Source organism: Aquila chrysaetos, chromosome Z (genome assembly GCF_900496995.4).
Source record: "Aquila chrysaetos chrysaetos chromosome Z, bAquChr1.4, whole genome shotgun sequence".
NCBI classification, from domain to species: domain Eukaryota; kingdom Metazoa; phylum Chordata; class Aves; order Accipitriformes; family Accipitridae; genus Aquila; species Aquila chrysaetos.
In genome coordinates, this window is record NC_044030.1 from 15389195 (window position 1) to 15414303 (window position 25109).

Below are 25109 nucleotides of genomic sequence, written 5' to 3' on the forward strand. Positions count from 1 at the left end.
TTTCAACTTTTGTGCTTTTGTTTGCATTCTTACATGGACCCTTTTTCTCAAAACAATCACAATAACCTCACCTTTGTTTTCTTCACTGGTAGCAGTTATTCATCAGTAAGATTATCTGGGACACAGTTCTGAGGGTACATAACACAGATTCCCTTTTCAAAGCAAAATGCCTTTTGAGGTTTAAACAATGTAAATGAATCAGAAAAAAACACTGCTGCCATTTACTCCAAGCTCTAGGACAACAACGCCATGTTTTGGCAGATAGAAGGTAAACATCTATGAATACTTGAAGTGTTGTCTTGTCAGAAAGGGAAGTCTGAATACATGCCAGGAGATCAAGCGGTGGAGAATCTCGAAAACCACTTAACACAATCTACAAAATCTGAAGTGAAGGAATTCATCCACTTTGCCATTTTCTTCACTTGTAAGGCTGGGCAACACTTGCAACATCCTGAGTGCAGAGCTTTCATAATTACACCTAAGAAAATACAAAACTGTGATTGTTAGTGCAAATTATTAATATAGCAGCAATAAAGAAAGAAAGAAGGTGAGTGGGTAGGGTACGGTTTTGTTGTGGCGTTTTGGGTTTGTTTTTTTTAACTTTTTAAAAAACATATTTGTTTGGATCATCCTGGCTTTGAAGGGAAATATTCTGGAATTGTGATGAATTATGTGTTCTGTTTCTCCTCAGTCTGATTGTCACCAAATGGACTCAGGAACAAAAGTGCTTTGAGAAGCCACCAGTGGAAACCATTTCTTCAAAACAGAAAAGCAGAACATATCACACAAGCAAAAGAAGAGGAAGATAATAATAGTAAACTTAAAGCCACCACCTAAGTAAAGTGCCTAAACACAGAATTTAAACCACAGAAGGACTATTTAGTTGAAATGAGAATTGCACTCAGGTTTGCAGAACTAATACTGAAAAACATAGCAAGAAGAAAAAAATAACCACAAAATCAGGAAAGTCATCCTGTATATATGGGACCAAGAAATAGTGCAGCAAGCAAGATCTATGCCTTGAAACCAAAGTTACGGATTTTGGGAATAAGGCGTAGAAAACACAACAAAAACTTTCTGAGAGGAAAAGATAATAATGATGCAGAAAAGTACTGGCAAATTCAGTTCTGAAAAGTGCTTTACATGTGGGAAGAGCCTAGCTTTTCACTTGGTCACAGAACAAATACCATTTCTCATGAGTCTCTGAAGCTTACACCGCTGTTGTGTCTCATTCTTCATGGAAGAAACTCCTTATTCCAGGTGACAAAAGAGAATGAAAGTCCTGAAGAGGCCACTGAAAAACTATAATCATATCCCTGGCCATTTCTGTGTTTCTTCAGATCCTTGAGGGACTTGGTCCAGAGCCTTTAATTCCTACATCTCCATTTACTTTTTCAGTCAACATGCTGTCTTAGTTCAGGAGGATTTGAAACAGCTGCTCATTAACACTCTTGAATCTCTAGCCCAAGTGCTTGTCTCCCAGTCTGAACAAAAAGTAGCTATCTGTGACCTGAATAGATCTGTATATATTGGCTTGTAAAATCCATTTAACATTTGTAGGCTCTGTCTATAAACATTTACTCAAGCATCTGTGCCTACTTGCAAGCCTGGAAATCAGCTCTATCAGCCTAAACTGGGATGCTTCTAATGCCCAACTGAACTTCACACTCCCACAAGTTTTTCTTACCATCCACATTGTCAGCAGTGACAACGTGACATTATTAAAGATCAAACCAAATGGGTTTTCCTAAAAACATTAACCTAAAACCCCCCAGTTTTCCTAAAAAACTTGCCTATTTATCATTCTGCCAGCTAGTACTGCATTCCCTGGTATTCACCAGTTATCTTGTAAATCTGAGGGTACTTTAGTTTCTTCCATGGATTTCTAGTATGTACAGCAATAATGGTGATGCTAGAGGAAGAAAGAAAGATGAGTAACATAGATAAGTAATCCAGAAAAGCAATATGATAGTGGGCACCAATTCTACTTTTGTGCAGTATTTCAAGATATTTATGAATCTAGAATTCTCAAATTGAAAGAAAGAAGGGATAAAAAATTATGTAAACTTTGTAGACCTGCAGCTTAATGGCCAGTTTTCAAAAGTAGACCTGAATACTCATTAATCTTCCTTTTTACAGCGGGGAACAGCCAAAGTATTTCCTTTGGGTTGTTTCTTTCTCTGTTTTGAATTGCTTTTTATGCTCCTGTAAATTTATTTTTCTATGTAGTGATAAAAATGGGTCAATTACTCCTGTCTCTGTGACTCTGATCAGCTGTAGAATTAAAGAAATTACTGACTTTTTCATTTTTTTGTTTAGTTTTCCTTTTAAAACTATATGTGAACACCCAGTCACTCATTTTCATAAATTTCAGTTTCGTGTTTAAGTCAAGGCTCTCCCATATAGTATTTAGATTTTTAAGAATCACTGTTTGTTCAGCATAAACCCCGGTGGGCAGGTAAGCATCACACAGCCCCTCACTCATGTCTCCCTCCATCCCCAGTGGGACAGAGAAAAGGAAAGGAAGATAAAAGCAAGTCAAGATAAAACAAACAAACAAACAAACTTGTTTGATAAGTGGAAGAAGAGAGAAGAAAACAAAACAAAACAAGTCGTGCAAAAGCAATCACTCACCACCTCCCATGGGTAGACTGATGCCCAGCCAGTGCCTGAGCAAAAGATGGCTAATCCCCCTAAAGTCCCCTCTTTTCCCTTTTATTGCTGAGTATGACATTATGTTATGGAATATCTTTTGGGGTCATCTACCCAGCTGTGTCCCCTCCTGGCCTATTGCACACCCCCCAGTCTCTTCACTGGTGGGGCAGAGTGAGAAATAGAGAAGGCCTTGATGCAAACACTGTCAGCAAAAGCTAGAACATTAGTATGTTATCAGTACTGGTTTGGTCAAAAATCTAAAGCACAGCACCAAACGAGGTGTTATGAAGAAAATTAATTCTATCCTGGCCAGACCCCGTAACCCAGTACATTGTTATAACTAATCATTAAGATATTCATTCCTCTACCTGGTCTTAGATGTTGGAGAAAACATTTTTTTGGGGAGCAGAACAAATGCTAACACTGTGTGAAACTTTACAGACTTAAAGGAAACACAACAGACACAATAAAAAATTATATATTGTACAAAAGAAAGGTATTTAACAAAATGCACATTCTCTTTCTTACTGACCAGCTTAACAGACATTTCATGACATCATATGGTATGGAGTTTCCCTTTGGTCAGTTGGGGTCAGGTGTCCCAGCTGTGTCCCCTCCCAACCTCTTGTCTCCCCACAGCCTACTCACTATGGGTGCAGAGTGTAGAAAAAGAAAATCTCAACACTGTGCATGCACCGTTCAGCAATAGCCAAACTTTCAGTGTGTTATCAACACTATTTCAGCCACAAATCCAAAACACAACATCATACAGGCTGCTATGAAGGAAATTAACTCCATCCCAGCCAGACCCAGTACAGTGCTGTAGGAAAAAGAGAAACCTTAGAATGAAAACTCCACATGATTTTATGATACTGTAATGTGCTTGAGACCCCACAACCATATCAAACTGCCTTTGACATTTAAAGACATTCTGCTGAAATAGGAATAAATTTTGCTATTTCTGCTATAAACATTACTGCAAAGAGTTGCTCCTAGCAACCATTTGTCTTGTAGGTCTTCATCTCAACAGTGCAAAGAAAGAAAAGTCAGTACTACAAAGCCACAGCTGCCTGCAGAGGGAAGACAGTCACTGAATTGAAGTTACACCCTTGCAATGACTTTCTTTCTACAGTACTGTTTGTGTGCTGCCATTCCTTTCAACTTTACAACAAATACAAAAACTGGCACCAAAAAGACTTCAGTCCTAAATATTTTTTTCATTAAAAATCAAAGGAAAGTATATTAATCGAAAATTGATAATGTAGTTTCCATCACTTCATCTCCCTCCTTCATCCCCAGCCAGAATACATCTCTTGTATTATGCAAATTTCTCTTCCTGCTGAGAAGCAACATCCTCAGTCCTTTTGGTGGGTACTATTCAAATTAGGATAAATAGAATCATAGAATCGTTTAGGTTGGAAAAGGCCTTTAAGATCATTGAGTCCAACCATCAACGATGCCCACTAAACCATGTCCTGAAGTACCTTGTCTACACGCTTTTTGAATACCTCCAGGGATGGTGACTCAACCACTTCCCTGGGCAGCCTGTTCCTATGCCTGACAACCCTCTCAGTAAAGAAATTTTTCCAATATCCAATCTAAACCTCCCCTGCCACAACTTGAGGCCATTTCCTCTTGTCCTATCACCAGCCACCTGACAGAAGAGACCAGCACCCGCCTCACTACAACCTCCTTTCAGGTAGTTGTAGAGAGTGGTAAGATCTCTCAGCCTCCTTTTCTCCAGGCTAAACAGCCCCAGTTCCCTCAGCCGCTCCCCACAGGACTTGTGCTCCAGGCCCCTCACCAGCTTGGTTGTCCTTCTCTGGACACGCTCCAGCACCTCAATGTCTTTCTTGTAGTGAGGGGCCCAAAACTGAACACAGTATTTGAGGTGCAGCCTCACCAGCGCCGAGTACAGGGGGACAACCACCTCCCTGTTCCTGCTGGCCACACTATTTCTGAAACAGGACAGAATGCCATTGGCCTTCTTGGCCACCTGAGCACACTCCTGGCTCATATTCAGCCGGCTGTCAACCAGCACCCCCAGGTCTTTTTCTGCTGGACAGCTTTCCAGCCACTCTTCTCCAAGCCTGTAGTGCTGCATGGGGCTGTTGTGACCCAAGTGCAGGACCCAGCACTTGGCCTTGTTGAACCCCATACGATTGGCTTCAGCCCATCGATCCAGCCTGTCCAGATCCCTCTGTAGATCATACCTACCCCTGAGCAGATCAACCCTCCCTCCCAACTTGGTGTCATCTGCAAATTTACTGAGGGTGCACTTGATCCCCTCGTCCATATCATTGATAAAGATATTAAAGAGAACTGGCTCCAGTAATGAGCCCTGGGGAACACCACTTGTGACCCACCGCCAACTGGATTTCACCCCATTCACCACAACCCTCTGCGCCTGGCCATCCAGCCAGTTTTTCACCCAGCAAATAGTACACTTGTCCAAGCCATGAGCCACCAGCTTCTCAAGGAGTATGCTGTGACAGACAGTGTCAAAGGCCTTACTGAAGTCCAGGAAAATAACATCCACAGCCCTTCCCTCATTCACTAGGCGGGTCACCTGGTCATAGAAGGAGATCAGGTTGGTCAAGCAAGACCTGCCTTTCATGAACCAATGCTGGCTGGGCCTGATCCCCTGGTTGTCCTGTACATGCCGTGTGAGCGCACTCAAGATGAACCGCTCCATAATCTTCCCTGGTACTGAGGTCAGGCTGACAGGCCTGTAGTTCCCCAGATCCTCCCTCTGACCCTTCTGGGACCTCCCCTGTTGACCAGGACTGCTGATAAATGATGGAGAGTGGCTTGGCAAGATCCTCCACCAGCTCCTTTAGTAGTCTCGGATGGATCCCATCTGGTCCCATAGACTTGTGAGTGTCCAGATGGCGTAGCAGGTCATTAACTGCTTCCTCATGTATTATGGGGGGTATATTCTGCTCTCCGTCCCTGTCTTCCAGCTCAGGGAAGACAGAAGAAAATGTTTTGGGGCATCAGGTCTAAGATGGAATTAAAAATATCAGGTGCTATGATAATAAGTCTTTTTTTTTTCTGGGTTAATAGAAAGGTCACTATCACAAAGACTTTCAGTACCCTTGCAAAGCTAATCTTCTAGCAAGTTGTTCCTGACAGAACCAGCCAGAAAAAAATCTCTGTAGAAGAAAAAAAAAAGATACGGAGTATTGAACATAGTTCTATTTCCAGGTACTCTAGTTTAACTGGCACTTATATTGTCAGCCTTACAGGGTTTGTTATGGCAAATGCTTGGAGCTAGGTGAATATACCAAATTGCTTCAATCAATCATTTCATTAATAATGGTGAAGACATAGGTACATGATTAAACTCACACAGAGAACTAATTGCAGGCTGAAAAGTCCATTCAGAAACTAACCCTGGGCATGCACAAACATAGGTCTACTTCTCAGTATTCATTTCAAAATTATTGCATAATTGTATACAACAGAGAAATTGTAGAATATTAAGTAGTTTTTAATAAAATTTCAGACCAGAGGGGTCACAATCTTGATCCAAGTAAATCTATGCATGCTTTCATGGGTAAAAATATATAATTTGTATAACCTTTAAACCAGCAGCTCAGCACTGAAAAGAGCTGTGTCAAGGAGCTCACATATGAAAAGTTTGTTTTGAACAGTGTAATGCCTTTGCAAGCCTGCATAATGTGAAAATCAAAAGTATTTTTAGTACTTTAGATTCTCAGTATGATTAAATAATGCCCAGACCTGTGTATTAGTAATATATGAGAAATCTTAGAGCTGTACATGTTTTTCTTACTTGAAGTATGTTTATAAGCACTGTCTCTACAGCATCTATGAAATACTTAAGTTTCTCAGTGGCTAACATGTTCTTTTACTTTTAAAACCTGAAAAAGAGACATTTCAGATGTTGGATTTTTTTTATCTTTTCCTTTTTATATTGACATTTGTGCTTATGAAAGGTTACTACGTCATCTGTTTGCAAATAGAGGTAAAGTCCAATGGCAGCTGGCAGATGCAACTCTCCAGAATAGTTCTGTTTATTGACATACACTGTCAATAAAGTTCAGAACATGGAGCAAGTTGGTTTTTAGCCACAAGTCAGAAACAACATTTCAGACACTCCAGTTACAAATCCCACTGAACAAGAAAAAAAAAAGAACAGCAATTTGAATGCAGGAAACTAATGGAACAAATCCCAGTACACATGCATAAACTTTCAATATGACGTCAGCACATAATTAAGTCATTATAATAATCCAAACACAGAATAATGCTCATTGTTGTGTGATGGATGTGAACAAAAAAAAGATACCTCAGACAACTTTAATTTGATGGATTTTTTCTGTTAACCACTGCAGAGGTGAAAAAGTTGGACTCTTGTCATTGACAAGATCTTGGAGTGAGGCACTTGTGCTGTAGTAACACCATTACATCACTATTCATTATAATAGTACAGCATCTTTGATCACTTTTAACTCTGCCTTTGAATGGTTCCTTTATGATATGTGGGTTGCTCACATAGAAAAGAAATAGTTCAAAAGTATATCCTGTGATAAAAAAATCCCATAACTTCACAAAACTGTCGTACCAGCTCCTGTTTTGATTCCCATTACAATCCCTTCATTTCTGTAGATTTTTCCTAAATATTTGGAGCTGTTTCCTTCCAAGAGAACACCAGTGCTTTTAAAGTATACCTTATCTGTTCAGGAGATTAGTCTAAAAAAATCAGAAACAAATTCTAAAAGCCAAAATTTTTGGCTATCAGCAAAGAAAAGAGAGCCTTTGTCAAACATGTCTCCACTAAGGAACCTGAAATTCCTTTTGTACATGGGTCTATGCATTACCTACCTCCCAATCAAACTGTACTTTGTCTGTAAGCATATTATCCCCATCTGCCTCCAAATATATATCACACTGAAAAAAATTATTGCAAACCCTAGTTTTCAGATATGTTGTGTTTCTTCACTACAGCTGAAGTGTCACTACAACAAGATACGCAACTAATTATATAAGATATGGATGGATGCTATGGTGATCAGTTGCTGCAGAAGAAATTCACATACTGCAGAAAAATGCAAAAAGCAAACAGATGAACAAACAAAGTAAACAAAATCCCTAACAATCCAAAAATTTTCTGCTGACTCTGGTCATGCCTTTGACACTGAGCATGTGAAGAAATATAATGCACAAGCACACAGGCAAGACAACACCCAGCCAAGTACAGTTACCCAGTCAGACAAGTTCAGAGTACAAACAAAGCTTTTATCTCTCATCTGATACAGTTACTCTGATTTCAATGATATGTTTCTATCATAGAAGAAATGTATGCTTAAAAGCATATACATTTAGTGTCTTTTACACATGTATACATATATATTTAATTTATCATCTTTAAAGACATTTATTATAGTCATGATGCATGAATTCTTACTAAAGTGACAATCTAAGACAGTCATTAATTGAAACTAAAGTAGTCTTACACATGTTAGCCAAAGACTGAAAGGAAATTTTGAGGTTGCCTTATGATGATTCCGTAGTTGGTGACTTTACTGAAATAAGAGAAGACCTACAGCCTAAGGACATGGGTTTTTCCCAAAGCAAAAATAAAATTTAAAAAAGTCATACTAATTTATGCCAGATTTTTTTCATTGTTTTTCAGATACCAATTTGAGTAGCAATTTAAGAAATATTTTAAAAGCAAAAATAGATTTGCATCACTATAAAGAAGAAAATGAATTTTGGAAATTTGGAGAGGAGCCATTGAGTGGTTTAAAGCAAACATTGATATTTTGGTGAAAAACAAAAGGGATTTTAGGACATAAACAATTCTCTTTTTTTTTTTTAATTCTCTTTCTCCACTCTCTCCCCCTCTCTTTTCTCTTTTCTTCCCTCCCCCCCCCCCCCCCCCCCAGCATTTGTCATAAATGTGTCCTAAGCACAGTCTCATTGATGATTTGTCCTGTATTACTCACCTACCAACAGAGTATCACTCACAGTTTCCTATTTGTATTTCTAATTACTTTCTGGTTGCTGGTTTTTTAGATTATAAAAAAGTAGGGAACTGCATGTGTTGATGATAATACCTAACTTTAATGTAATGCATATTTTACTGCTCTGTAGAGGTTAGAGAACAGATGTTGAGAGTTGTTATGTCAGTCTAGGTACTCTATTAAATATTGTGCTTAATAGAAAAGAGGAACTATACTAAAATAATCTCCTGTTTCATTAGGGAATACTCTCTCAGTGCACTGGTATACCTTCTGTTAGTGAGAGATACACATATGCTTACTGGAGACGTGCAGCTCTACCTTCAGTAAGCAGCATGATGAGTTTTGCCGGGAAAAAATCCACCACAAAAATTGATGACTACTAACACTTCTCTTCTGTTATTTTATGATTTAATGGGATGATATTCATTTCCTCCTGGACACACCTGCTAAACTATTTCTATCCGACACTACCTTTGACCAAATACCTATAATTCTGTTGCTGTAACAATGCGGACATGTGCTGAATATTTAACAATCACAAAGGATATATCTTATGTGAGCATAAAGCTCTGGAAAACATTTCAAAAATATCAGCTAATTTGTCTTCCTACTTCCTGAAGCCAGCAAGCATTTTTGATTTTGTTATACAATTGGAGAGACGGAAGTGGACAGAGTTTTACAGGAAGGTCCAAGAGGAGCTGGCATCTGAGTCAGGATCAAAGCTTAGGAACATCTGAAACTTGTAACTACTGATGAGGGGTGACTTATATTAAGTTACTTTTCTTCTCTGGAGCAGCTGAACAAGCCACAGAGAGCTGTATTGCTTTTTCTTCCCACGTAGCACTGATCACACAGAGCAGGAGTTTTCCAAACAGACGTGTGTGTTAACCTGTGTAAATACACACAGTTCATCTGCCTGTGGGCTTTGCATCCTGGAGGGCTTGAAAAAGCTCCTGTAAAAGAAGCTAAGGAAACCTAATGGCTCTAAAACTGTACAAAAGATTAACATGTTATCCCCATAAAATAACCAAGTATTCCAGTTATTTTGTTTTGGCATTCTTGGTACTCAAAGTCCCAGGGACCATGTATTTAATTTCTGCATGTGGCTATTTCTATCACTCACTTACCAGAGACTAGGAAAAGGAATCTGTGGTGGGCAATGGGGTTTAAATACAGCAGGTAGTCCCATTAGGGAACTAGTGGTTTCAACCAACATAGTCTGAGGCAATCCTTTGGAAGGTTGTGCTCACCAGTGCTGCATGACCTTAGATGGCCTGTGCTTTCTGTAAGTATTAAAAAAAAACTTCACGGAGAGTACGACAATAAAGACTTCGGACCTGGTTGATCAGAAATTCCAAATTGTCTAAAATACCAGTCCTCAGAGGACCATGATCTGTCCTCATGGCACAAAGAGAGAAATACTGGCATGTTTGGGGGTTTTAATCACCTTTTTTTTTTTTCAATTTACTACTGAGCTCATCAAATGGCAAACGTTGTACATAAAACACTGCTTACCTTAAAGTGTCAGACAAAAACTGAAATTCATCCTAAAGACACCACAAGAACTTGATTCAGTTTCTAGGATGAATTTATATAAGAGTTTTCTAGCTAGTTCCCATAAACTTGAGAAAGTATTTCTTCAATAAATAACAAAGTTCATTAATATTTGATAGAACAACTATCTCTGGAAAATAAATTGGTTTTAATGGGGTTTTCAGTAAAACCCCTAGCTGTTTTCATTCCTGGGGACTGCTGACCCATATGTACTTCATATTCAACCCCCCCACCACCCAAATACCTGCGAAAAGGAACAAATGTAAGGGTTTTTTTTTTTGCCAAGATTGAAGTACACCATCATCCATTGCAGTTATTAACTGGCATACCGATTACATTGCTTAGCATTATAAGTGTTGCTTAAAAAGTAAAAGTCTCTTAGGTGTAATGGTTAAAGTCCAGACACCTTCTCTTTCTGTATCACATATTTTACATGTAACCCTTCAATGCTGCATTCCTTTTAATACTGAATTCTCTCCCTACACACATACACATATTAATACACCACACAGCACACATTCTCCCTCACATTCTAAAGTACAATCAGAATAGAAATATTAGCATGAAATTTTGATGAATGCAGCAATGAAGCAAAAGATGTTTAATCTCAAGTTTGGCTACAAAACATTGCATATTTCTGTGTCTGAGAGGATGACATCTTTTTTTTCTTTTAGTGTCACACAGAATATAAATTCTTCAATCAGAGAGAGAAGATAACATCTGAATATCTTAAATTGTTACCAGGAGAGAAGCAGATGACTAAGAAAGCTAACAACAGGAAAAATCCTTTTGCCAATGGGTCACCACCCCATAAAAGTAAAGGTAAGTAAAAGCCATTACTAACTAGGCTTGTCTACATGGCCCTCCAGGAGGGAGCAATAGAAAAAAATTAATTTTGGAGCAGCTGGGATGTTTTGTTTATTCTGATTTTGCTTTTTTAATAGTTGGGTATTTTTATGCCAGTTTTTTTTTTCTTTCTACCATATATTTCTGACATAAAATCAGTCTTCAGTAAAATTCTGAAAAGCAGTAAAGCAAGTCCAGAAGGTGGAATTGGAAGCCTAAAACCCATAGAAACAAACTATTCTTCTCATGAGTGGAAAAATCTATCCTTCTCTTATGACAAAAAAAGTGAGTTATGCTTTGCCTTCTGGATTCAGACTTGAATCTGTATTTATTTCCTTTAGTGCTTAGAGATCATTTCAGGTTCCCAACTGCACCTAAAATAACTTTGTACATGATAACTTGTAGGAGCTTAAATGCTGAGATGTATGCTAAGTGCTTTTGACTCAAATGTGACAAATCAATAAGAAGCTGAGAGAATTTATTTTTTAAAATTTTCCTATGTGATTTTTGAAATTAACTGGAGGGTCCTGAGTCACATCAATGCCTTTGAAAAAGCTTGCCTTTATCTCTAGCTTTGACTATAGGGAAGGCACCACCAAGCCTTTGTCCTTCTTTCTGTAACTTATAGGAAAGAAGACTGGTAATTGCTACATATTAAATAGATTGTTTAAAAGTAAGAAAACTGTTGTTTAAATTCAGGGCTGGGTCTTTTTTTTTTTTTTTTTTTTTTCCCCTGAAGAATGATTAAAGTGGCACCCACTGTCCTTACCCTAGTAGAACAGAAAGAAGTTGATGGAAGCATCCCAGTCACAGATTTACAAGCAAAAGAAAAAGGCAAATTGCCTCTTTCTGAGATTTGTACATTTTGTTGAGAGAGACGACACATTCTCTGTTTTATTGATCTTTGTCCATCCTCCACAGTCTTTTCTTGACTGTCAGATAATATTCCCTTTCTTCATCCCTTAAAAGAAGTGATTTACTGCTCTGCTTAGTCACAAAAAGAAAAAAAAACCCTCTCCTATTGAAGCAGTTTCACTGGTGCAGCAAAGAATATTGGTTTCTTGCAGGGAAAAAAATGCCAACATGAGTATGACTCAGTGATTTGGAAAGGAAGAGTCCTATGTTCTGGTCCCCACTGACGCAGTCGTTCATATTTCTTTCATTAAACAATCATCACATGAAACAAAAGAACAGGAAAAGAAAAATTGCTGCCTGAGTCTAGCAGCTTAAGTAAAGAAGATAAGTACATCATGGCCTTTAAAAAACAGATTATCAAGAAGTACACAATTTCCTGCAGTTAATGGACCCTACCATAATATCTAGGTGATTAAGCAATGATTTGAGGAAAAAGGATGCTGCAACAGTCGTCTTATTCAGCAATGCTATGATCATTTTCATGACAGTTGTCATGTACCTCAAAAAACCCAGATGATTCTTAAAAGATTTCTTCTGTCAGACTAAAAAGGAAAAAAACCACAAACCACCAACCTGAAACTAGGGGAAGATACAGGATAAATTAAAGGACAAAGCCAAATTGTCTTCCTTTTTAACCAGATAAAAAAAGCTAAATAGTCCCAGAACAAATTATTTTCAAATCCTTTTACTTTTTAATTGTTGGGCTAGGAGAGTTCAACCATCACTATAAACTGCAGGTTCTTAGGAGTTAAGTTAATTCTAAATTTCTTCCATACATCATTAAAACAGAGACCTTCACAAAAGCCTTAATTAAAGATAATTAGTGGGTGCCTTTCTAGTGTAGTAAACAGCTGTAATATCTTCCATAGATATGTGCTATATGAGGAATGAAAATTGATGTGTAATAAGCAGAGGGCATTGAATGTATCATTTATGAAAAGAACATTCCTAAATAAGGGTCTCAATAGTCTGTTTCAGGATGTGGTGGGTTGACCCTGGCTGGACACCAGGTGCCCAACAAAGCCACTCTATCACTCCCCCTCCTCAGCTGGACAGGGGAGGGAAAATATAACAAAAAGCTCATGGGTCAAGATAAGGACAGGGAGAGATCACTCATCTATTACCGTCATGGGCATAACAGACTCGACTTGGGGAAATTAGTTTAATTTATTGCCAAGCAAATCAGAGTAGGATAATGACAAATAAAACCAAATCTTAAAACATCTTCCCCCACCCCTCCCTTCTTCCCAGGTCAACTCCACTCCCAGTTTTCTCTACCTCCTCCCTCCCAATAGTGCAGGGGGATGGGGAATGGGGGTTGGGGTCAGTTCATCACACACTGTCTCTGCCGCTCCTTCCTCCTCAGGGGGAGGACTCCTTACTCTTCCCCTGCTCCACTGTGGGGTCCCTTCCATGGGAGACAGTCCTCCATGAACTTCTCCAACATTGGTCCTTCCCATGAGCTGCATGTCTTCATGAACTGCTCTGGTGTGGGTCCTTTCTATGGTCTACAGTCCTTCAGTCACAGATTGCACCAGTGTGGGCTTTCCCATGGAGTCATGGCCAGCCTGGGGGCACCCACCTGCTCCAGCGTGGGGTCCTCCATGCGCTGCAGCTGGCCATCTGCTCAGCTGCTCACCTCCATGGGCAGCAAGTTGGTGAGGGGCCTGGAGCACAAGTCTTATGAGGAGCAGCTGAGGGAGCCGGGGTTGTTTAACCTGGAGAAAAGGAGGCTGAGGGGAGATCTTATCACTTGCTACAACTACCTGAAAGGAGGTTGTAGTGAGGCGGGTGCTGGTCTCTTCTGTCAGGTGGCTGGTGATAGGACAAGAGGAAATGGCCTCAAGTTGTGGCATGGGAGGTTTAGATTGGATATTAGTGTCGTGGTTTAACCCCAGCCAGCAACTAAGCACCATGCAGCCGCTCACTCACTCCCCCCCCATCCCACTGGGTTGGGGGAGAAAATTGGGAAAAGAAGTAAAACTCGTGGGTTGAGATAAGAACGGTTTAATAGAACAGAAAAGAAAAAACTAATAATGATAATGATAACACTAATAAAATGACAGCAATAATGATAAGAGGATTGGAATATACAAATGGTGCACAGTGCAATTGCTCACCACCCGCAGACGGACACCCAGCTCGTCCCCGAGTGGCGATTCCCCCCCCCCCCCCCCCCCCCTCCCAGTTTATATACTAGACGTGACATCCCATGGTATGGAATACCCCGTTGGCCAGTTTGGGTCAGCTGCCCTGGTTGTGTCCTGTCCCAACTTCTTGTGCCCCTCCAGCTTTCTCGCTGGCTGGGGATGAGAAGCTGAAAAATCCTTGACTTTAGTCTAAACTTTACTTAGCAACAACTGAAAACATCAGTGTGTTATCAACATTCTTCTCATACTGAACTCAAAACACAGCACTGTACCAGCTACTAGGAAGACAATTAACTCTATCCCAGCTGAAACCAGGACAATTAGGAAAAATTTCTTTACTGAAAAGGTTCTCGGGCATTGGAACAGGCTGCCCAGGGAAGTGCTTGATTCACCATCCCTGGAGGTATTCAAAAAGTGCGTAGACAAGGCACTTCAGGACATGGTTTAGTGGGCATTGTTGATGGTTGGACTGGATGATCTTAAAGGTCTTTTCCAGACTAAATGGTTCTATGATTCGATGATTCTATGGGCTGCAGGGGGACAGCCTGCCGTCTCACCACGGGCTGCAGGGGCATCCCCTCCTCCGGCGCTCCTCCTCCCCCTCCTTCCTCACTGACCTCGGTATCTGCAGAGGTGTTCCTCTCACATTCCAATCCCACTACTCACTGCAGGTTCCCCTTCCTAAATTTTTGCACCCAGAGGCACTACAACTGTCGCTGATGGGCTCAGCCTTGGCCAGAGCTGGGTCTGACTTGGAGCCAGGGAAGCTTCTAGCAGTTTCTCACAGGAGCCACCCCTGCAGCTCCCTCCGCTGCTATCGAAACCCCACCACACAACCCCAAAACACCTGTCCACTACCAAAACCTTGCCATGCAAACCCAATACACATAAAGAACATTGCAATCTTCAAGAAGATGTATTCATTACAGTACAAACCAGCTGCCCCACAATTACTGGTTTCCAATTTTGAAGGGGGACATTTCAAACAATTATATGTTTCACAGAAAATAAATGGAAAAAAATAGCCATATACACAAAAACATATGACACTCACTATCAATAGATCTATCAATCAATATGGAGATTGATCCCAACCTCAGTCAGTCATGTGGACAGCCTAGCAGATGGTAGGCAATTTCTGGAAATGTTTCTATGTAGTCTGATACAGGCACAGGTTCCCAAACAGGAATTATCCATATGATGCTATTGTTCTTCACCACCTCTAAGCACCCTGCTCAGAGCCCTCTGTCCTATCTGGGCATTCAGGCTACGCAAAGGGAGTGCTAGGACTGACAGAGCTCATGATCACAGACTTATTTCCCTCAAAATAAAAGCTGGCTTGCAGTTCCCAACAGTAGTGGCAATACTGCTGGTGTCCAGAGTTACTGAATTATTTTTAAACATTTAAATGACTATCTATGGATAAGCATTAAATAAATGCTTTCCTTTAGCCTGATGTTTAAACTCTGACTTTTCTTTTGAGAAACCTGAAGTTGTCTCAAGATGCATAAGCATATCTTTACATCTATCAACTCCAGTCAGACAATGTGCAAGACTTAACCAATGCTGCATACTATACTGTTCCTCTGTAGCAGGAACCAGTTTTACCCAGAGGCAATAACATCTCTGCTACACTCTAGTAACTGCATTCAAGGCTTCCATCAGATGAAAGAGCAGAACTCCATTAACCACACTTCTTCCTCCTTTCCTCCAGAGTCACAAGATGATAAATGAATATGATTCCATCATAAATCTCAGGGACCTGATCTGATCCTAGTGAAGTGGACTGTGGAACACACACTTATTATGAAAACCCATATACGTAAACCTATGTCTATACTGAGTTCTGAAAGCCAAAAGTCTTTTTCTGTTTAGGACAACAAGAATTTTTTAGAATTAACTCTTAACCCACATGTGCATTTCTTTCATGCCACATATTAAGGTTATTCTGATTCATTTCAATGTATCATCCTGAGAGAATAAAATTTTCCTTTGCTATCTAGTCAGGTTTAAAGCAAGCAATTCCACAAAAGATTACTGTACCTTTGTGTAGCACCTGGTTATAAAATATATGGAGATGAAGCAAAGTCTTTACTCCTTTTATGGAACTGAAATCTGCCATGACCTACTAGTCAACGCTACTCTGAAGGAGGAAACCTGGACATCTGACTGATCTATGCTTTCCACATATTTCTTAAGTAGGCTATACTACAGGTCTAAAAGATATTGAGAATACAAAGACTTACAAAGGGAGAGGTAACAGTTATTTCTAATTCAATTTCTTTTATTTCACATAAGGAGAAGATGGCAGATTTCTGCCCCTACATTCAAAATAAGATGACCAGGGCGGGGTGGGGGGTGGGGGGGGTGGGTGGGAACCAAAACTAAAAATGTGTTATAAAACCAGATGAGTTATATTGCCTTTTAAAAAGCTCAGTTCTGGATTCACAAATTCTCCAAGTAAAGATTTTATTTCTAAATTCAGATCAAAAACTGGATATCTGGGTCTGGATTTTTCATGGAAATGAAGCCTGCTTATGAGCTAATTTCAGTTGTAAGAGCATTCATAAAGTAATACATGAGAATCAAATGAACAAGGGAAAAAAGCACAGGGGGAAATGAAAAAACGGCAATATATATTGTCTTGGAATTATTAATATAAAACAGATTTTTATACAAAAACGTTATACAAGTTAGAAATATACAAATATGGGAGTATGCCTGTGACTCTTCCTAAGAAAACTTGGTAGAGTAAAATTAATATATCATAAATCAAAGATTCACATAGATTGGAAGGGATCTCTGCAGTTCATCTAGTCCAAATCTCTGCTCCAGTAAGGGCTGTTTAATAGATTACTTATTGCTTTGTCCTGTCGTGTGTTGAGTACCTCCATGGATGGAGATCCCAGTGTTTCTCTGGGCAGCCAGAGTTTGACTGGCTTCCTGGTAAGCATTTATTTTACTCGTATCTACTGAGAATTCCTTTGTCCTGTCATCATACACCTCCGAGAAGAGTCTGTCTCCCTCTTTGTAGCCTCTCCCCAGGAAGCTGCAAACAGCAGAGACATGTCTCCTTCCCTCCTCTTCCCCAGGCTGAGCCAGCCTGGCGCCCACCACCTCCCCCTGTGCACCCTGTGCTCCAGCCCTGACCATCACAGGGACCCTGCACTGGACTCATTGCCACAGAGCAGGGTGTGTCCTCGGCTTTGTGCTTCCTGTCACTGTCACAATGATCATTTTTATGACACAAATCTTGCCAAGCATTAAAAGAAATAAGGTAAGTCAACCTGAAGTTAATTTAGGTCCAAGATTAAGCTGACACTGCAGAACAAGATCATTACCTCTAAAGTACTTCTTATCTCAACATTACCTCCTAGTCTCAGAGTGACCTGTGGTAAATTGGTATCCTCCAAAATGCAAGATGAGGAAACAGATGTAACAACAAAGTTGCTTACCATAATGGAATCAGTATAGACATATTGTACACCCTTACTGTGGGATTTCAAACGTTGTATTATAAATTTGGACTGCATGAAAAGAGAAAGAACACATGGGGAAACATGCTCTTAGAAAAGGCAATTAAAAAATATTAGTTTGTTGGTTCCTGGGGAGTCTAAGAATGAAAACTTTATTGGAAAACAGGGGTATTGCTACAAATACCACAATAAAATAAAATCACTTAAGTGGCCATTTTAAGGTAGTTAGCCTGATTTTACAAAGTATTACAACAACTTGCAACCATAGAGAAAGTCAAATGCTATTAATCCAGCTTCATGAAATTGATCCTAAATTCCTCAGCACAGCCAGATAATCTAGGAGGCTAAATTTAAATGCATGGCTTTTCTAATGGGTACTGTCAAAACACAGGGAGTAGAGGAAAGAAAAATTGTCACGCATTCCTAAAGAATGGTGTGTAGGATCTCTTTAATCCTAAAATACGCTTTAAAAAAAAATTATCTTGATCTACTCTTTAAAGTAGAATAGCAAATATATATTGAAAAATAACTTTGACATCAGGACAAAGTTCAAGGAAAATGTGATATTTGAGACATAATGCATATGTGTATAATGTGTTGTTACGGGTTTGTGTGGCGTGGAGTTTTTTGGTAGTGGGGGAGGGGGCCGCAGGGGTGGCCTCTGTGAGAAGCTGCTAGAAGCTTCCCTGGCTCCAAGTCGGACCCGCCGCTGGCCAAGGCTGACTCAATCAATGACAGTGGTAGTGCCTCTGGGAGAACAGATTTGAGAAGGGGAACCTGCAGTGAGTAGTGGGATTGGAATGTGAGAGGAACACCTCTGCAGATACCGAGGTCAGTGAGGAAGGAGGGGGAGCAGGTGTGCATGGTGAGACAGCAGGCTGTCCCCCCCCCAGCCCATGAGGTCCACGGTGGAGCAGATGCCCACCTGCAGCCTGGGGAGGACCCCACACCAGAGCAGGGGGATGGATGCCCCCAAAGATGGCCATGACTCCATGGGAAAGCCCGCGCTGGAGCAGCCTGTGACTGAAGATCGGCCCGCGGAAAGGACCCACATCAGGGAAGTTTGGGAAGAACTGAAGCCCACGGAAAGGACCCACGCCAGGGAAGTCTGTGAGGAACTGCAGCCCGCAGAGAGGACTCACGTTGGAGAAGCTCGTGAAGGACTGTCTCCTATGGGAGGGACCCCACGGCGGAGCAGGGGACGAGTGAGGAGTCCTCCCCCCGAGGAGGAAGGAGCGGCAGAGACAAGGTGTGGGGAGCTGACCCCAACCCCATCCCCTGTTCCCCTGCGCTGCTGGGGGGAGGAGGGAGAGAGAACCGGGAGTGGGGTTGAGCCGGGAAGGAGGAAGGTGTAGGGGGAAGGTGTTCTAAGGTTTGGGTTTACTTCCTAATATCCTTGTTTTGATTTGATTGGTAGTGAATTAAATTGATTTTGTTTCTTCCCCAAGTTGAGCGTGTCTTTTGCCTGTGACCATAAGTAGTGCGTGATCCCTCCCAGTCCTTATCTCGACCCACGAGCCTGCCTTTATATTTCTCCTCATCCCACCATGGCTGGGGCGGGGAGGGAGTAGGCAAGCGGCTGCCTGGTGCTTTGTTACCAGCTGTGCTGAAACCTCAACACATGTACATGTAAATGCATAAACACATATATATATATATAAACATGTGTTTATATAAAACCATAGTCAAGTAATTGTTTCTGGTACAGTCACAGAATTTTTCTCCTGTTTTTCACATTTTCCTATTATTCATTTACCCACCACATTTCGTGTTTTCTGTGGGAATTCTGATCCTACAGGGAACAGAATCCCAGATCCTGTATAGATTCAGTACTAACTTGAAACACAAGCACAATCCTCTTGGTCCCTTTTCCTGACTCTGATCCCAGGAGCTGAGAGCACTCTGTAAGTCCTCATGTCACAGAGCACTGCTGCTGACTTTCCCACTACAAGAAGTTCTGCTGTGGCATGTCACACCACTATCAGATACCTCTGTCTAGTGGCTCTTAACCACAGGCACATCCACAATGTACTGACAATACCGGGCAATGATGTAGAGGGGACATTTGAGAGAAGATGTTTTGATTCTTTAAAAGGTTCCATAACTTTACAATTGCTTAGCTTAAGTTACCAGCTATTCTGGAAGCCAGAAGACTGTTTTATTAAAGTATAGAAGTGATATTTCCTATTCTCCATTTCATGGTCAGGCATGAGTTAATCAAGAGAAGTATAAATCCTGTGTCCTGTTTGTTCCTCTCTCTCTTTTAAGATCACATGATGAGGCATTGTCCTGGTTTTGGCTGGGATAAAGTTAATTGTCTTTCTAGTAGCTGGTATAGTGTCATGGTTTGGATTCAGTATGAGAATAATGTTGATAACACACTGATGTTTTCAGTTGTTGCTCAGTAGTGTTTAGACTAAGTTAAGGAGTTTTCAGCTTCTCATGCTCAGCCAGCAACAAGGCTGGAGGGACACAAGAAGTTGGGAGGGGACACAGCCAGGGCAGCTGACCCAAAGTAGCCAATGGGATATTCCATACCATGTGATGTCATGTCTAGTATATAAACTGGGGGGAGGAGTGGGGAGGGAGACAGATCACTGCTCGGGAAGTAACTGGACATTGGTCAGTGAGTGGTGAGCAATTACATTGTGCATCACTTGTTTTATATATTCCAGTTCTTTTATTATTATTACTATTGTCATATTATTATTATTGTTATTATTATTGTTGTTGTTGTTGTTGTTATTTATTGTTGTTATTGTTTATTATTGTTGTTATTGTTGCTGATATTATTTTTATTATTATTATTATTATTATTATTATTATTATTATTATTATTATTATTATTATTATTTTCTTCCTTTCTGTCCTATTAAACTGTATTTGTCTCAACCCATGAGTTTTACCTTTTTCCTTCCAATTCTCTCCCCCATCCCACTGGGTGCGGGGGAAGTGAGCGAGTAGCTGCATGGTGCTTAGTTGCTGTCTGAGGTTAAACCACGACAAGCATGCATTCACTTTTCAGTGGACACGAATGTGCTCCCCAGTCTATAAGTCCCTGAAATAACTCAAATTTTATGTCAGAGGTGACATTTCCAAAATCATTAATTTAGTGAACAAAGTTCTAGTTGGTGCATCCACAATGCAGTGCAGGTTGGGTGTGCCCTAGAAATCTGTTTCCAATATAGATGACATGACCAAGTGTTTGTTGTACAGCTGGATGAGACCCTTGTGCATACACCTTCCTTTCCTTGGAAGGAAACTTAAATGCACAAGCACAGAATCAGCCAAAATATCCACTGTTTTGGATAGTGCAAAGACCAGGATTGAAGGATGCAAAACTGAACATACATTGCACATAGAATAGGCATAGTTGCCAGTTTTCAACAGAAGATATTATCTGATGGACCAGATCTACTTCATAAATACCATTAAAACAATACGAATTAGTCACTTTTATTGACTGAATTACTGTACCTAAATATCTAGGCTGGTTTTGAATACAGGATTAACATACATTAGCACACATTCTTTCAGTGGACTATTACATCAATAATCCACCCAAATTCAATATTTAGATTCATATCCACATACAAATTTAATGACTAGAGATCAACTCTCTAAAACAACAGTGTTCAGTTTTTTGGTGGTCACCCAAAGGGCCTCATAAATCCATTAATTCCCCTCCCAAGAACCTCATGAATGAACTGGGAAGAAAAGTAAAAAGAGGAAGAAATACATGCATATGGAAAGTTGACAATATATAACAGTTTCTGAAGATGGATATATGGTCACTTTATTTATTTTTTTTAATAATCCGGAGGCTTAATTACATCATTCTTAATCATAACAGCACATTACATTTTTGTACAAAACATAATTTTATCATATCTAAATGCTAAATAATCTGTTAATTACCTTCCTTCCAGCCACCAAACAATACTGGGGAGATCTATGGGTTGTTTTTTACAGGTGAAGTGGTCCCTCAATAATAAAAGGTTGAGTAACACTGCTTTAGAAAAGCAATTATTAGCCATGAGGACTTCTGAGAGGACAGAAGTGTTGACAAATGTCATATTTTTCCCCAGTGTCCTCTATCCTAGGTATATAATTTGGTAAAAGATTTAATACATTTCTTGAAACTGAAGGGCATACTGAATTACCTATTCATTTCCATTTAACCAGCATGATTAATGTATTTATTAAATTAGTTTGAATTTTAAATACTGCAGTGCAAGAGTATATTAATTAAATTTAATTAGAGTAATCTTATCTGCTACAATAGTTCTCACTCCTTCTCCCTTTATGTTTGCTTATTGAAAAACCTCTTTTGTAAAATAATGAGGAGTTTATAAGTGCTGGACTACATACTTTTTTCCCCCTAATTTTTCTGATGCAGTCCTGTTGATTTAATTACAACAGGTGTGTCTGTCTATGCCTAGGAAAAGAATGTGATCCAACAGCAGTGGGAGCTCTCAGTCAAATGTTAAAGGCAGCTTTCAGAAATGTCCTGGTTTCAGCTGGGATAGAGTTAATTGTCTTCCTAGTAGCTGGTACGGTGCTATGTTTTGAGCTCAGTATGAGAAGAATGTTGATAACACTGATGTTTTCAGTTGTTGCTAAGTAAAGTTTAGTCTAAAGTCAAGGATTTTTCAGCTTCTCATCCCCAGCCAGCAAGAAAGCTGGAGGGGCACAAGAAGTTGGCACAGGACACAGCCAGGGCAGCTGACCCAAACTGGCCAACGGGGTATTCCATACCGTGTGACATCACATCTAGTATAGGAACTGGGGGGAGTGGGGGCGGGGAATCGCCACTTGGGGACAAGCTGGGTGTCGGTCTGTGGGTGGTGAGCAATTGCACTGCGCATCATTTGTATATTCCAATCCTCTTATCATTATTGCTGTCATTTTATTAGTGTTATCATTATCATTATTAGTTTTTTCTGTTCTATTAAACCATTTTTATCTCAACCCACAAGTTTTACTTCTTTTCCCAATTTTCTCCCCCATCCCACTGGGTGAGGGGGGAGTGAGTGAGCGGCTGCGTGGTCCTTAGTTGCTGGCTGGGGTTAAACCGTGACAAGAAAGTCTCACCTGACCTTGAGCCCAGAACCTGGCCAACTTATGGACCATCTCTACTTTGGTCACATCCCTTGTGTCACATCCCATGACAGCCTCTATGCACGTGTGCAAAGAAGAAATCTCACACTGCTTATGGGAACCCAGCAGAGTGATGGACACCACGTCTTTGGTCAACCCATCCCACATGCTCTTTCAAAAGGAATCCAATACAGCTACTTCTCATGCTAAAAAAGGTAGCCAAAACCAAAACCAGGGTATGAATAAATGCCGGGTTTTGTCTGATACCCATTTTAAATGCTTCCTGTAACAAAACTGTCAGTGGCACCCACAACAGCCATTTGATCTCTCTTGTATAAAATATTAACCTCTCATCTGGATACAGTATTACAGAGTATTTTTTCATTTGGAAAGCAAGCACCATGGTTACCAGCCAGTGAAAGGGGAACACAGCCTCTTTCATGGTGAAGCTACCAGGGTGCTGCTACACAGAACTGGATTTTGCTCTCCTTCCCCTCCAGATTTCTTCAGCAACACTGACCAAGTTGTTTCAACTGATGGTTCACAGCAACCATTGCGTCTGCCTTCTCAGTTTTCTAATGCACCATATGAATTAGCAGGGTCCCATTTTGAGCTCGAGCCAATCACTCACCTTTGAACTGAAGTTAAATAGAGGTAAAGATGCTAAACAATGTGAAAGCACTGTGAAAAGAGAAAATAAAAAAGGTCTGTGCTCTCAGACAGAGATCCTGAAATGGCTGTAACACCACCTCGCCTCACCAGGGCACTGTGAAGATAAATGGACTTCTCATCACTGAAGCACTCAGGTTCAAGGAGGAAACGAATAAATCTGTCGTCAGGGGAGCATCTGAACAACGTGTAGAAAACATGACTTTGACCACACACTGACTGATGAGGAAAAGAACAAAATGCAGCATAGCAGCCCAGGGTTTTTTACTACCATTTGTCCTGAAGCAGCATGCAGAGTGGGTGGGGATAACACAATGCTTTAGCTTGCATTATATGCGTATGCCAAGAAAGCCACAATAAAGTTCTTCAGGCAGACTTAATTCAGAATTTTCGTAGTTTTTGAGGGTTTGATTTTGCTTCCAGATTTACATTTTAGTGTATGTACACACTGAGGTTCTCATTGCTTTTTTAAGTGTACTATATATTAAAGGCTACTTCCCGCCAATTTTCAGGCTCTGAAACATAGTTTACTTCCATTAACAGCCTTCATTGTCCCAGATCTTAAGGCAATACAGAATCAGCTTAGCCCTATCAGTGTCATTGGAGCTGCAGCAATTTACATCTGTGAAGGATGTTACCCAAAAAACTAAGAGCTGATTGGACTTTGATGACAATACATCAATTTGCAGGATAAAAGAATCTGTCAGGTTTCAACAGAATTATTCCAAATCCCTCTTTGGTTTTCAGATAACTGACCTGTTCCTTTAATTCAGTCACTTTGAATAAATCAAACCATTTGGCACATGAATGGTTTATTTTTCAGGTCAACAATTTTTGCGGGGGGTGGGCTTGAAGTAGTAATATTTTAAGTAAAAAATAATTTGAAATATCAAGTCTTAAGAAAAGAAGAGGATTAAAAATAAGATGTAGACAAAAGCAGCTGTATTGTTCTATATTATTAATAATATACCTTACATTACTATTTGTCAGGATCTCAATTATGTATTATGAGACTCATCTCTTCCATTTGGAGATAAAACAGGTTACAAATACTGGTGGGAAATACATGACTTTTTAAGTATTTGTGCTGACTTTGTATAAGTCACTATCCAAGCACGTCAGTTTTTCCATCTGTTCAATACGTTCAACAATCCTTTGCACATTTATAATAACATCTGAGATCCACAGCTGATATTTTACTGTATAAGACCAAAGTTGTACTACTGCTGACAAGCTTGATGTAAGTGGGAGATTTTGTGTGTGTGTGAGATCCTACCAAGGTTTTTCTCTTGTTCAGAGAATTATTTTTTTAATAAAAAAAAAGTGTTTTAACAAAACTAATAATGTTTATATTAATGACATCAAGAGAGGAAGTGTAGACAAAATTTCCCACAGAGCTGCACACACAATAACCTTCTACTGTTACCACCCTTTGTGTAGCAGTTTTATATGAGTTATTTATTTTAAATACCTTTCTTTCAATACCTTTGTTTATACATTTTAAGCAACAAACTGCATGCTGACTCTCAGTAGTTTGTTTCAAATGCAAATACACATGTTGTAGATGTTTTGTCTTAAATAATAGTTGGTAAATCACATTTGCTGGTTTCCTAGAATTAAACAAAATAAGGTGTTGTAGACATATGGGTAATGGAAGACTTAACAGACTAGTGTGCCTGAAAGATTGTTTATTTTCCAGCTCCATCAGGTGGGCTAAGAAAACTTACTATATTGCCCTACAAACTGTGACACAC

General features: G+C 40.0%; 1 long non-coding RNA gene across 1 annotated transcript; it reads right to left on the bottom strand.

Annotated features, from left to right (window-relative positions):
- Positions 1 to 105: 105 nt before the first annotated feature.
- LOC121232726 lies at positions 106 to 18303 on the bottom strand. The gene is made up of 3 exons (XR_005931662.1): positions 18191 to 18303; positions 4902 to 4911; positions 106 to 115 (listed from the first exon to the last, which is right to left on the bottom strand). It is a non-coding gene; the product is annotated as an uncharacterized LOC121232726 (long non-coding RNA).
- Positions 18304 to 25109: the final 6806 nt, after the last annotated feature.